The sequence below is a fragment of the Cheilinus undulatus genome, linkage group 23 (genome assembly GCF_018320785.1).
Source record: "Cheilinus undulatus linkage group 23, ASM1832078v1, whole genome shotgun sequence".
Taxonomy (NCBI): Eukaryota; Metazoa; Chordata; class Actinopteri; order Labriformes; family Labridae; genus Cheilinus; species Cheilinus undulatus.
In genome coordinates, this window is record NC_054887.1 from 33,491,121 (window position 1) to 33,503,171 (window position 12,051).

At 41.0% G+C, this 12,051-nt stretch overlaps 1 protein-coding gene across 1 annotated transcript in view; it reads right to left on the reverse strand.

Moving 5' to 3' along the window:
- LOC121505213 (plexin-B2-like) overlaps positions 1-12,051 on the reverse strand; it is a 286,200-nt gene that overhangs the window by 198,920 nt on the left and 75,229 nt on the right. Inside the window, exon 2 of the mRNA XM_041780327.1 lies at positions 9,283-9,339. The gene's annotated coding sequence lies outside the window, so the exon portion shown is untranslated. The remainder of the gene's footprint in view (positions 1-9,282; positions 9,340-12,051) is intronic.

The following is a 12,051-nucleotide window of genomic DNA, read 5'->3' on the forward strand; positions in this document are numbered from 1 at the left end:
ACCCACCAAAACCAACTCTGCAGCCCACTTTGAGTTAAGATCTACTAGTTCTGTACTAAGATGGACAGCAGAATACTTGCTTCAGGTGAAGCCAAAGCAAAAACAGCTCTCCGGCTCCTGTGTCTGTATTTTTAGATGGACATCAGCAGATTTCTCCTAAATCTATGTGCTGCCTGCTCACAGCGGCGTCTAGAAGATCTAAAGAGACACACCAGTTTGAGGTTAAAATTTAATCTGCCGCTTCAGTCGGGCTCTTCTTAATCCTAGACATCTATTTATGGGGTAAACACAATCCCACAATCCCTCACATCCCACATCCAGCTTCTCCACGGAGCTTAATCGAGCAAAAATGCAATATAGAAAATAATATTCCAAACACACAATCAAACTCCAGAGAAAGGAGGAGGCACCCACCGGCATCGCCGCCGCCACCACCGCCACCCATAGCAGCAGCAGAGTCTGAAAATGTGAACTTCTCTGTCTGCAGTAGAAAATGAAATGCCAAGCCCAGCTAAGGACATAATGAAAAAGCTATTATCAGCATGAGCTTTCATCAGCACTGCATTCAAGCGTGTTCAATACAAACTGATTCTCTCATCTCATGCTGTACCCGTCTGAATGCTGCCATATAATAAAGCAGCAGAGATAAGAGACACAGATCACTTTTTCCCAGCCCAAGAAGTGCATCAGCACATTTACAGACGAGCCAAAGTTTCCATGAGCAACCGGCAAAGGCCAGCATAATCACTCTTTCTTTGTAGGAATCTCAAACATATTCCTTTCATTAGCGGGCTCTGGGAGTATACAGACGTTATTTTAGCGCCCACGTCTGCAGCCATTCATCCGCCGGCCTTTATGTCTCCCTCTTGATGTTTTTATTTTCTGCATTAGTCTCCATCAGTCTGTCACCTCCAGCAGAGAGGTCTCTGAATGCAGATTCAGGCCCAGCATAGAATATTCAATGAATCACTGAATTATAAATCAAATATGGTGCAATATTCAGGATGTATGCAGCGTATTTAGGTCTAATGAGGAGGGCAGGAGTCAGGGCTGTGAAGGACGATCTCTGCATCAGGCGGGACAAAGTTTCACATAAGAAACCCTAGTTAAGTTTAAAATTACCCAGAGAGGTGATAAAATGAGACCATGTATCAAAAAAGTTGGGACATCATGTAAAATATGAAGAAAACAGTGATTTGCAAATCCCTTGCAACCTACATTCAACTGAAAACAGCACAGAGGCAGGATATTTGATGGCTAAACTGATAGAATTGACTGTAAATATGCACACATCCTGACTTTGATGCATGCAGCATGTTCCAAAAAAGTTGGCACATGCCCAAAAAAGATTGTTAAAGTTGTGGAGTGCTGCAAAAACACATGGAATGCTGCACATTTGAGTAGGTTGATTGGTATTGAGCTGGATTACCATGATTGGGAGCAACAGGAGCAATCAATTACACAGTCAGCGGTACATGCAAAGTTCTGCACTCCTGTGAAAGACAGTGTGTGCAAACAGTCCCACGGTTTACTGATACTGTCCTTTAACATGCAACTGCAAGGAATTTACAGATTTGACCATCTACGATTCATAAAATCAACAATCAGCAAGAGTTCAAAAGAAAGAACCTGTGATGGTGCTGGGGTGTATTAATGCCATGGCATGGGTCACTAGCACATCTGCGATAGTGCAAGGGTGTATTAGTGCCTGTTGCATGGGTCACAAGCACATCTGCGATGGGACGCTCTTGCTTTTTTCCTGAAAAGCTGAACCTATTCAACTTAAGTGTCATATCAACAGGAATGAGAAAGAATTCCTCTGTCCATACTTTAACTATTAGGCTACCTTCACACTGCAGTTTAAAGTAATCCAAATCTGATCTGGTTATTTTGTGACACAAGTCACATTGAATCTGATCTTTTCATATTAGATTCTGGCCACTTTCTTATGTGGTACTAAAGTAGATGAATATCTGATCTTTTAAAATTCAACCACAGTCTGAACAGCCAGGTCAGACTGAATGTGATTTTGTCGACACTCTAGAGCGACTCATGCCACTCTCCTGCACCACCACCTGACAGAATCAGCAGAGACGGGGGGTCAGTCACGCTCACTGAAAACAAGCAGTGAAGGCAGCAGAAATAGAGGGACAGCGAGGTGTTAAACCCATGAAATATTTGGGTTGACTCTGTTTTCAAAAGACTTGTGAAAGAAACGGCCAAACGTGGGCATAGAAGATGGCTGCAGAGCCAAAAAAGTGAAAGCCTTAGAGCTAGGTTCAACACTAGAACCACCGTGGATCTCTAAATACCTAAAACAGCCAATGGGTCAAATTTACCTGTCATAGAAGTGTTTTGATTTTCATAAATAGCGCTGATCTGTTAGTTAACCACTGACATTGAACAGCTTATTAACCACAGATAGCAAACTAGATCACTGTTTGAAGATGATCTGTCACATAGAAAATTGGACTGATTGCATCATCGCCGAATTCTTCTTTATTAAAAGCACTGAGATTACCTTTAGACATTTATCAATGGTAAATGTCTTTTTTTCCTGTTGTATCCATGTTGAAGGTTGATCTGTCGACTTCTGATTAGGCGTTGCTGCAGTAGAGAGAAGGTATTTCCACTGTGCTATTATCTATTGCGGTGTGAAATAAAACAGTAAATACAACAAGGATTTCTTATGGGGTAAATTTGACCTGCATGGTGGTCTAAGATGTATTGTATTTTCCGGACTTTAAGTCGCTCTGTAGTATAAGTCGCTGCAGTCAAAAAATGCATCATGAAGAGGAAAAAAGCATATATATGTCACACTGGACTGTGAGTCGCATTTATTTAGAAACTAACACACCATTGCCCGTGCTCTGATAGAGAGGCGGTTGCCTTGCGTGAAGCGGTAACACCAAGAAGCCCCGTCTGCAAAGTCATATATATTCATCTCCTTGGCAACTACCAGGGCGTGGAGACGTAACTGCACCGTTGACAAGCCTCTCCTGGCAGCACGTTGTTCAAGCACCCATCTGTGGACTCGTTCCTCCAGCTCTGGCCATCTTGCTTTCAGCCCGGGATTAGCTTTCTTTGTTTTCTTCATTGCAGTAAGAGTAACCTCTGCTTTTTGCCAGTCCCTCACAAGTTTCTCACTCACTCCAAACTTTCTTTCTGCTGCTCGATTACCGTTTTCGTTAATTTTTTTAAGTGGTTCAGGAGCATATTGATTGAATAATTTACAATGTCCCAACTTTTTTGGGATGCCTGTTTGTTTGCCTGTTCCACTCAAAATGGACTGCTGCTCATTTGCCCTGATTACTGTTCTTTAGATACAGCAGTGTGTCATCTGCATGGAACTGAAACATAAAAAACTAGAAAAGCATTCCGAGAGCGCAGGCCTCAGCCATTAGTCCTATCATCTCCTCGACCGGGCGTGCGTCTTTCAAACTCTAAAAACTCCAAAACTTTGAATAGAAACATGCCCACAAATGCTGCTGGGATTGGAGTGACTCATGTCTGCCATCTCCTGGTGTAAAATGGTAACAGCGCAGACCTCCACCATTAGCCCAATCTCCCAATAGTAAAAAATCCTTTAAAAAAATTCCTGGATCCAGACGGTGATCTGGATCAGTACCAAAATTGAATCAGTTCTTCCTTATGCCATTTCTGACATTTCATGTAAATTTCATCAAAATCCGTCCATAACTTTTTGAGTTATGTTGCTAACAAACAAACTAACTAACAAATCACATAACCTCCTTGGAGGAGTAAAAAAAACCTTAAACTGAGCTTTTATTTTGAAAACTATAATAAAGACTTCAAAAATCTATCATTGTTGAATATTTTCATACATATCCAAAAAGAAGACAACCTTTCCTAAATGTGAGGCTCACTGGTCTGTTTCTATTGGATCAGTAAAGAGCTAAAAATTCACCAAATTAAGTTTCATACTTAAAGTAGAACTGGTGGAAGCTGAACTAGGAAGAGTTATTTAACCTAAAATGTGCCATCTAAAGGGAACTACTTGGTTTTTTTTTGCTCCAGTGTTGAGTCTCTCCTTCTGACTTTGACAAAGATATTTACAGGGATGTTTACAGTCGAGCTATCTCAAACTTCTCTGCATAAACTCAAGCGCCTGCCTTCCTTCATAGAATAAACCATAATCACATTTACTCCGCTCATATCCAAACAAAATGCGAGTAAGATGAGTTGATGAGTTGAAAAGAGGCCGTTGAAGCATGAGCGCTCCATGCAACACTTCATCTGAAGTTTAGCGCCCGCCGGACCAAATAATCCAACATCAGCGTTGAATGTTCAGTGACAACGTCAGGCTGAGACTCTCGATCTGCATGTGAGCCTTTAAAACAGAGAGAGAGAGAGAGAGAGAGAGAGAGACTTTTCTGGGCCAGGAGTAGAAGTCTTCCATCTGCTGACAGTAATACTGACAGGCCCTGTCTTCTCCGGGGTTTACTCTCTGTTCACATCTTTGGAGCCGGCCGTCACAGCTGCAGCTCCCCCTCTGAGACGAACACAAACACCCACACAGCGAGAACGATGCAAACAGCCTCCACTTCCTGCTGCAAAACAAACCCGAGCTTTCCTGTACACCTCCCAGAGGATGCTGGGAGATGCGAGGATGTTTGTGAGTATGGGTTTATGTGCACATCTACAGCGCTGCGATTATTTCAAACCTGCCTCTCAAGGAAATAAATAAATTAGAAATGAAGACAAACAGTAAAAATAGGCTGGATGGAAAGTGATATTCTGCATTTTCTCACCGTTCTCTGTAAGGTTCATCGCTTTAATAAGAGAAACTCAACCGTCAGCACTTTAATATGTCCTTTAGTCATCCTGAACATCAAACATGAACTTCATTCATAATTTAGAGTCTGACTGCCTCCGATGGAAAACCACAACAACCATAGCTTCACATTTCAGAGAAAAAATCCAACATATGTCACATTTGGGAAGCAAAATAGTACTTTAATTTGAAGTTTCTACATGAATAAAGACACCTGTGTCCTCAGGGTCCAGTCACTGGTACATCAATATGTATGGCTACCATTACACCATGAGGACAAAGGAACACTCTGGGCAACTCAGAGAAAAGGTTATTGGAAAGTCTAAGTCAGAAACATTTCCAAGTGTCTGAACATTCCCCAGAGTTCAGTTAATCCATCATGAAGAAAAGAAGGAATATGTCACGTGTAAATCTGCCTAGATCAGACCGCCCTCACAAACTGAGTGGGCGTGCAAGAAGTAGACTAGTGAGAGAGGACACCAAGACACCTATGACTACTCTGAAGGAGTTCCAAGCTTCAGCAGCTGAGATGGGAGAGACTCTGCAGACAACAACTGTTGGCCGGGTTCTTCACCAGTCAGAGATTTATGGGAGAGTGGCAAAGAGAAAGACACTGTTGAAGAAAACTCAGATTCAATCTGGACTAGAGTTCACCAGAAGGACCGTGGGAGACTCCATGGTCAAGAGGAAGAAAGTTCTAATGAGACAAGAATGGAGCTTTTTGACCATCAGACAAGATGCCAAACACTGACATCACCACAAACACACCATCCCCACTGTGGAGCACAGTGGTGGCAGCATCATGCTCTGGGGATGATTCTAAGGAGCAACATGCTACAGGGATGCTTCTCAGCAGCATCATGCTGTGTGGATGCTTCTCAGCAGCATCATTCTTTTGGGATGCTTCTCAGCAGCATCATGCTGTGTGGATGCTTCTCAGCAGCATCATACTTTTGGGATGCTTCTCAGCAGCACCATGCTCTGGGGATGATTCTCAGGAGCATCATTCTTTTGAGATGCTTCTCAGCAGTATCATGCTATGGGGATGCTTCTCAGCCGCATCATATTGTGGGGATGCTTCACAGCAGCATCATTCTTTTGGGATGCTTCTCAGCAGCATCATGCTATGGGGATGCTTCTCAGCCGCATCATATTGTGGGGATGCTTCTCAGCAGCATCATTCTTTTGGGATGCTTCTCAGCAGCATCATGCTATGGGGATGCTTCTCAGCCGCATCATATTGTGGGGATGCTTCACAGCAGCATCATTCTTTTGGGATGCTTCTCAGCAGCATCATGCTATGGGGATGCTTCTCAGCCGCATCATATTGTGGGGATGCTTCTCAGCAGCATCATTCTTTTGGGATGCTTCTCAGCAGCATCATGCTTTGGGGATGCTTCTAGAAGGCCTGTAGGCACTGCATCTGTAACTATGAGGGGTTACAATGATCCCAAATCAAGGCTGATTTTTGGTTCCAGCTCTTGATACCCGATGCTGAAGCTTCTGGAGTTCATATATAACAAACTTGATGGAGAGTTCAGCAGGTCACACCCAGACAGGAAGCAACACACGTCCAGTCTGGTAAAAATAAACTGTTGAATATAAATAAGCTATCTACAGGAGTGTTGGTGATAAACATCAGCACATTCCTTTATTTTTACAGCTGAACTACTTCCTGTATCAGTGCTTTTATCAGACCAGCCTTCCTGTTTGTCCTCTCTCAGCCTCCTGTGTGGTTAGAAACACAGAGGCACGCTCACAGAGGGCCAAAGTTTGACAGCAGAGAGGCTTCAGCATCTGTTTCTGTGCTGGGAGGTGAAATAATGAGCTAACACGCTCCCTCTGCGATGTGTCGACGCAGCAGCTTCACTTTAATGAACTTCTGTTAAGAGAATTTTATATGAAACAGCCGTTAGTAGAACAACACGAGGCCTTTGTCTGAGTTCAGGAATTTATCAATAAAACAGCACGCTCACCGGCCCACGAGGGTTTCATTCACAAAACTGGGTAAAGATGTTAGAGGCAGAAATATGGAGACAGCTTTGTTTTTTTTTACAGAGCTGCTCCACATCCTGGGCGAGCCGAGTTCAGTCAGATGTTTGAGTTTAAGGAACATGATGGTTTGACTAAAGCATGACTGGTGAAACATGCAGTCATAATTAAAACTGGGTAATTTGTTCACAAGTGACAGGAGAATTAAACAGATTTTAATAGCACTTTATAAGAAGTTAGAAAAGCAAAAGTGGGACATTTGGCAGAGCTACAAGCTTGTAATTTGCTTGTAATTTTCAGCCATTAAATACAAGAAACTGGCCAAGAAGAGGTGCTGAGGACTTCTGTTTTTGATGCTGTGCTATAAAGAGGTGGGGCTGTAGCCTATCCCAGCTGTCATTGGGCAAGAAGCAGGGTACACCCTGGACTGGTTGACAGTCAATCACAGGGCTAGGAAATGAACAAATTAATTACATTATTAAGAAGGTTGCTATAATAATAATGGGTATACCACTGTCATTTTGTCATCTCCTGCCTTAAAAAGTATGTATATATTACATTTATGCATGCCCAAAATTAAGACTCAATATCAGATTTCTATAGTATTTTTGGTGTCTGAGTGCATCAATAAATGCAAATATGCTAATATTTAACTTTTTAACCTTAAAATATATCTCAGTGTTGTCTCCCTTCAACTTGTTATTCATACTTTACATATAATGTTCTGGTTTCACTGCACTATAAGCCCACTTGCATTTGCAAGAATGACTTTTTGCTTTACTTCTGCATAAAACAGCGTCATGGTTTCTGTGATAATTCCCACTCGGACTGCCTGAAGCAAGCCATTTTTATCAGCATTGCTAAATGGCTCAGGTCTTAACAAATAAACCATACAGAGCTGCTTATGATCTTCTGATCTGGTTAAGAAGTCGAGGAAAATTTTGACTCAACAGTGTCATTCAGTGCTGGTTGGGACGACACAGATCAGACTGTAAAGCCCGGCTGTTGGAAGACTGGTGTTGCTGCAGGGTTTTACCTTGTTTATTGCATAATTTGCACGAGTCATATCCAACACCTGACTTCCTGGTGTCTGAGGAAACCTGATCCATGCTACTGGAGTGAGTACTGCCTCAAACTTGTTATGGGAGTGAGATAGGGCTGGGCAATTAATCGCAAATTTAATTAAATTGCAATATGGCCTGCTGCAATTTTCAAATGGCAGAAGGTACAATATTTCTTTAACCTGAAATTTGTGTCAAAATACTAGTTTAAGACTTTTTTTGCAGCAGAGACATTATGCATTACATATCATGCAAACATTCTAGTGGCATATTATTAGAATAGTGTACCAAAAAAAAATTCTTCATTTTTTAAAGTTTTTTCTTCTTGTTAGATATAAGAATTAAATTTAAAAAAAAAATCTAATTTCCTTTAATACAACTGTTTGTATCCAATTTGCCAAATGAGTTAAAATGATCACAATTATATATTTTTTCAAACCTGGTCAGCCCTAGTTTAACCTAATATTGTGTTGGTTATAGTATGGAATGAACTATTGCTTATTTCTGTAAGAAAAATGCATGAGACGAGGAATGTAAGAAATAATTGCATGGTAAATTGCAATATATGGTAAAAAAAAAAAAAAGCGCAATTGGATTTTTTTGTGTGTGTAAGAAGTCTTTGATGAAAACTGTGATGCAAACGGGTCATTTATGAAACATTACACCCATGTATACCCAGCATCATGCTGTGGGGATGCTTCTTAGCAGCATCATGCTGTGGGGATGCTTCTCAGCAGCATCATGCTGTGGGGATGCTTCTCAGCAGCATCATGCTGTGGGGATGCTTCTCAGCAACATCATGCTGCAGGGATGCCTCTCAGCAGCATCTGCTGAGCAGCATCATGCTGTGGGGAAGTTTCTCAGCAGAAACATTACACCCATGTTTTCCTTTAATGCACGTATGTTCTTTGACATAACAATGGAGAAAAGCTGTTAAAAAGTGGTGCCGCCACCCTGGTCTGCAAAGAAGCAGTGATACAGAGCACAGAGAAGGAGAAGCTTACCAGTAGTGTGTGAACAACACTGCAGACTGCAGTCTCTGTTAATGGAGCTTCTGGAGGATCCGAATGCTAGCTGAATCTGTCCTCATGCCTTAGCCTCTGTGTAAAAACTCCAACAGGCCTCTACAGACGACAACTGTGCTGACAATGAACGTCGATCCTCACTATTGATAAGGGCCACGTACAACACCACACCTTTTGTCGCCAGAATATCCTTTCTTGAATTGAAAAGCTCTCATGCGGAGCCCTCTACGAGCATCAGTCATTTAGAAAAGTATTTAACTTTTAAATGGCAGTATCAGCCTCAGAAACCAGAATCATCCAGGCATTAAAAGCAGATTATCTCTCCAAGGACGCCAAGGCTTTATTAGAAAAACACTTTAGAATATTAACAAAGGTGACGTGTGTAGAGGGGATGATTTTTAGTCCTTACCTGTTCAGACTTCAGGCTGGTTGAACTCCGCTGACATGAATCAGCCTCTCTTCTTTCCTGCACAGAAACACAAAAGCAGACTGTGTTAATAATCCCTGAGGTTTCATTGGTTTTTGATTCCAAGGTTATTCATTCAACGACAGAAAGGATCCAATCAAAATCCTCTTATTAGGGCACCTTCACCAATTTAGCAGAGGTTAACTTCTTCAAACTGTAGAAAATAACTTCATTAATACTGAAGCCAAACATCTTCACACATTCACAGCTGATGACGGGAAGGTCAGCGGTCTGAGCGCTGAAAAGCTCCACTGCTGGGTGAGTATTTTCAGCTTAACTCGGAGTTTCACAAGAATCCTCCTGTGGGGTTTGGCGAATGTTTCATCAGCCTGAGCGGTCAATTAGAGTTAAAACATGTAAATTAACTCAATTGAAGCCATGAGGTACAAAAGTGCCATTTGAAGAAAGGTTAATTATGCAGAGAAACGGCCGAAAACAGAGCAGAAAGCGAGTCGACTGAGAGGAGAAAACTCCCACACGCCGGCGCCGAGGCTCCGAGTCGGGATATGCTAATTGTACTTAATGGAGGAACAACTCAGCCTCCAACTTTTTCAATGACTCAGCCCAATCAGGATTCAGTGGTCTGTGTAATCCAGACCGGACTAATCAACCACCTACACCACCAATCATGAATGAGTCGGATCGCTTCAGCTGGCACATCTGGCAGAGCGATGGACCGCAGAGTTTAAGCATCAAAGTTTAAACATTGAACCACTTTTATGGTCTCTGAGGGGGGGATGTGAAGATCTAGGACCATCCAGAGCTGGGCCAGTTTTCCAACCAACTATAGATGAAGAGATTAATAAACTTCTTTTATTACAACATGAGAGACAGAGACCAAAAATCCTATCTTAGAGCTGAATGGTAATGCCTGACATATTAGAAATGTATGATACCATCAGCACTATATCATTATTGGCTGATATCAAAATTTCACCAATATCTACAGATGATACACTGGCTGTAAATATGGACTCATATCACCTGTAAATATTGGCTTTTATGTTTAAAATGGCTGAAAATACTATATGATACCAGCAGTGAATGTTGGCCTATATTGGCTGTTAATATCAGTCTGTATTGGCTAAATATCGGCTAATGTCAGCTGTAAATATCATCCTGTATTGGCTGCAAATATTAGTCAGCATTAGCCATTAATATCATTCTATATCTAACATAAGTATCTGCGTAAAATGGCTGTAAATATTAGCTGATGCCAGCAATGAATGTTGGCCTATATTGGCTGTCAATGTCAGGCTACATCAACACAATAAATCAGCCTCTATCTGCAGTAAATAAAGGCAAATATCAACTGTAAATATTGGCCAATATTGGTTGTTAATATCAGTCATTATTGGCTAAGTATTAGCAAATATCAGCTGTAAATATGATCCTATACTGCCTGTAAACATTGGTCTATACTTATTGTTAATATTGACCTAATTTGGCTCAAAATACCAGCCAATAGTAGACATAAATGTGGGCCTCTTAATATGTAAATATAAACCTATACCAACCAAAAATAGTGGCCAATATTGGTTCATATATTTTCCAAAACTAGCTGTAAATATTAGCTTATGTCTGCAGTAAATATCAGCCTATACTAGCTGTAAACATTGGTTGATATTTACTGTAAACATTAACCTCAGTTGGCTCCAAACATTGGCCCATATTGGTCAGGAATTTCAGCCTCTGTCAAGTGTAAATATCAGAATATATTAGACAAAAACATTGGCCTATATCAGCTTTAAATATGGGTCTTTACTGGCTAAATATCGCCTAGTACCATCTGTAAATATCATTCTATACTGGCTGTGAGTATTGGCCTAAATCTGCCCGGTATCAGCAGTAAAATTTTGACCTATAACAGATTTAAATATCAGCCTGTAGTGGCTGTGAACATCTGCCTATCTTCACTGTAAACACTGACCTAAATGGGCTAAAAAATACTGGCCAATATTGGACATAAATGCAACCCTCTATCAACTGTAAAAATCAGCATATACCAGCCAAAACTATTGGTTTAGATCAGCTATAAATACAGTCCCAAACTGGCTGTGAATGTTAGCTTATACCTGCAGTAAAATCAGCCTATATTGGATATAAACACTGGCCTATATTAGCTGAAAACATTGATGTGTATTTGCTGTAAATATTGACCTAAATGGGCTCCAAACATTGGCCCATATTGGATGTAATCAACAGCCTCTTTCAATTGCAAGTATCAGCCAGTAATGACCATCAATATCAGCCAGTATCAGCTGTAAAGACTGGTCTATACTGAGTACAAATATTGGCTAAACTGGCTTCCAGTATCAGCCTATCATGAATTAAGTTCTGAACTACTTTATATATAAATATCAATATCAGAAAAATCCAGAATCATGCATCCCAAGGATATTTTTCTGTGCTCCCATTCACTGCTGTTTGTTTACTGGTCTTTTAAAGCAGAAATTATTACTCTCATTGGTTCAAACACCCATGCATGAGCGTATGAACATCAGACACTGCTGAGAGAATAAATCTATATTTCCAGCTAATATGAAAGCTACACTGATATTTTAGTGTTCCAGTCTAGCTTCTTCTCCTCTTTCTTCTCTCTTCAGAGAGCTCAAATTCAGCAGTTTAACCCAGACTAGAAAGAACTCAGAGACTGAACGCAGACCAAGCATGCAGAGAAGGATTTTTGGAACAATTATGATAACTGTTCAT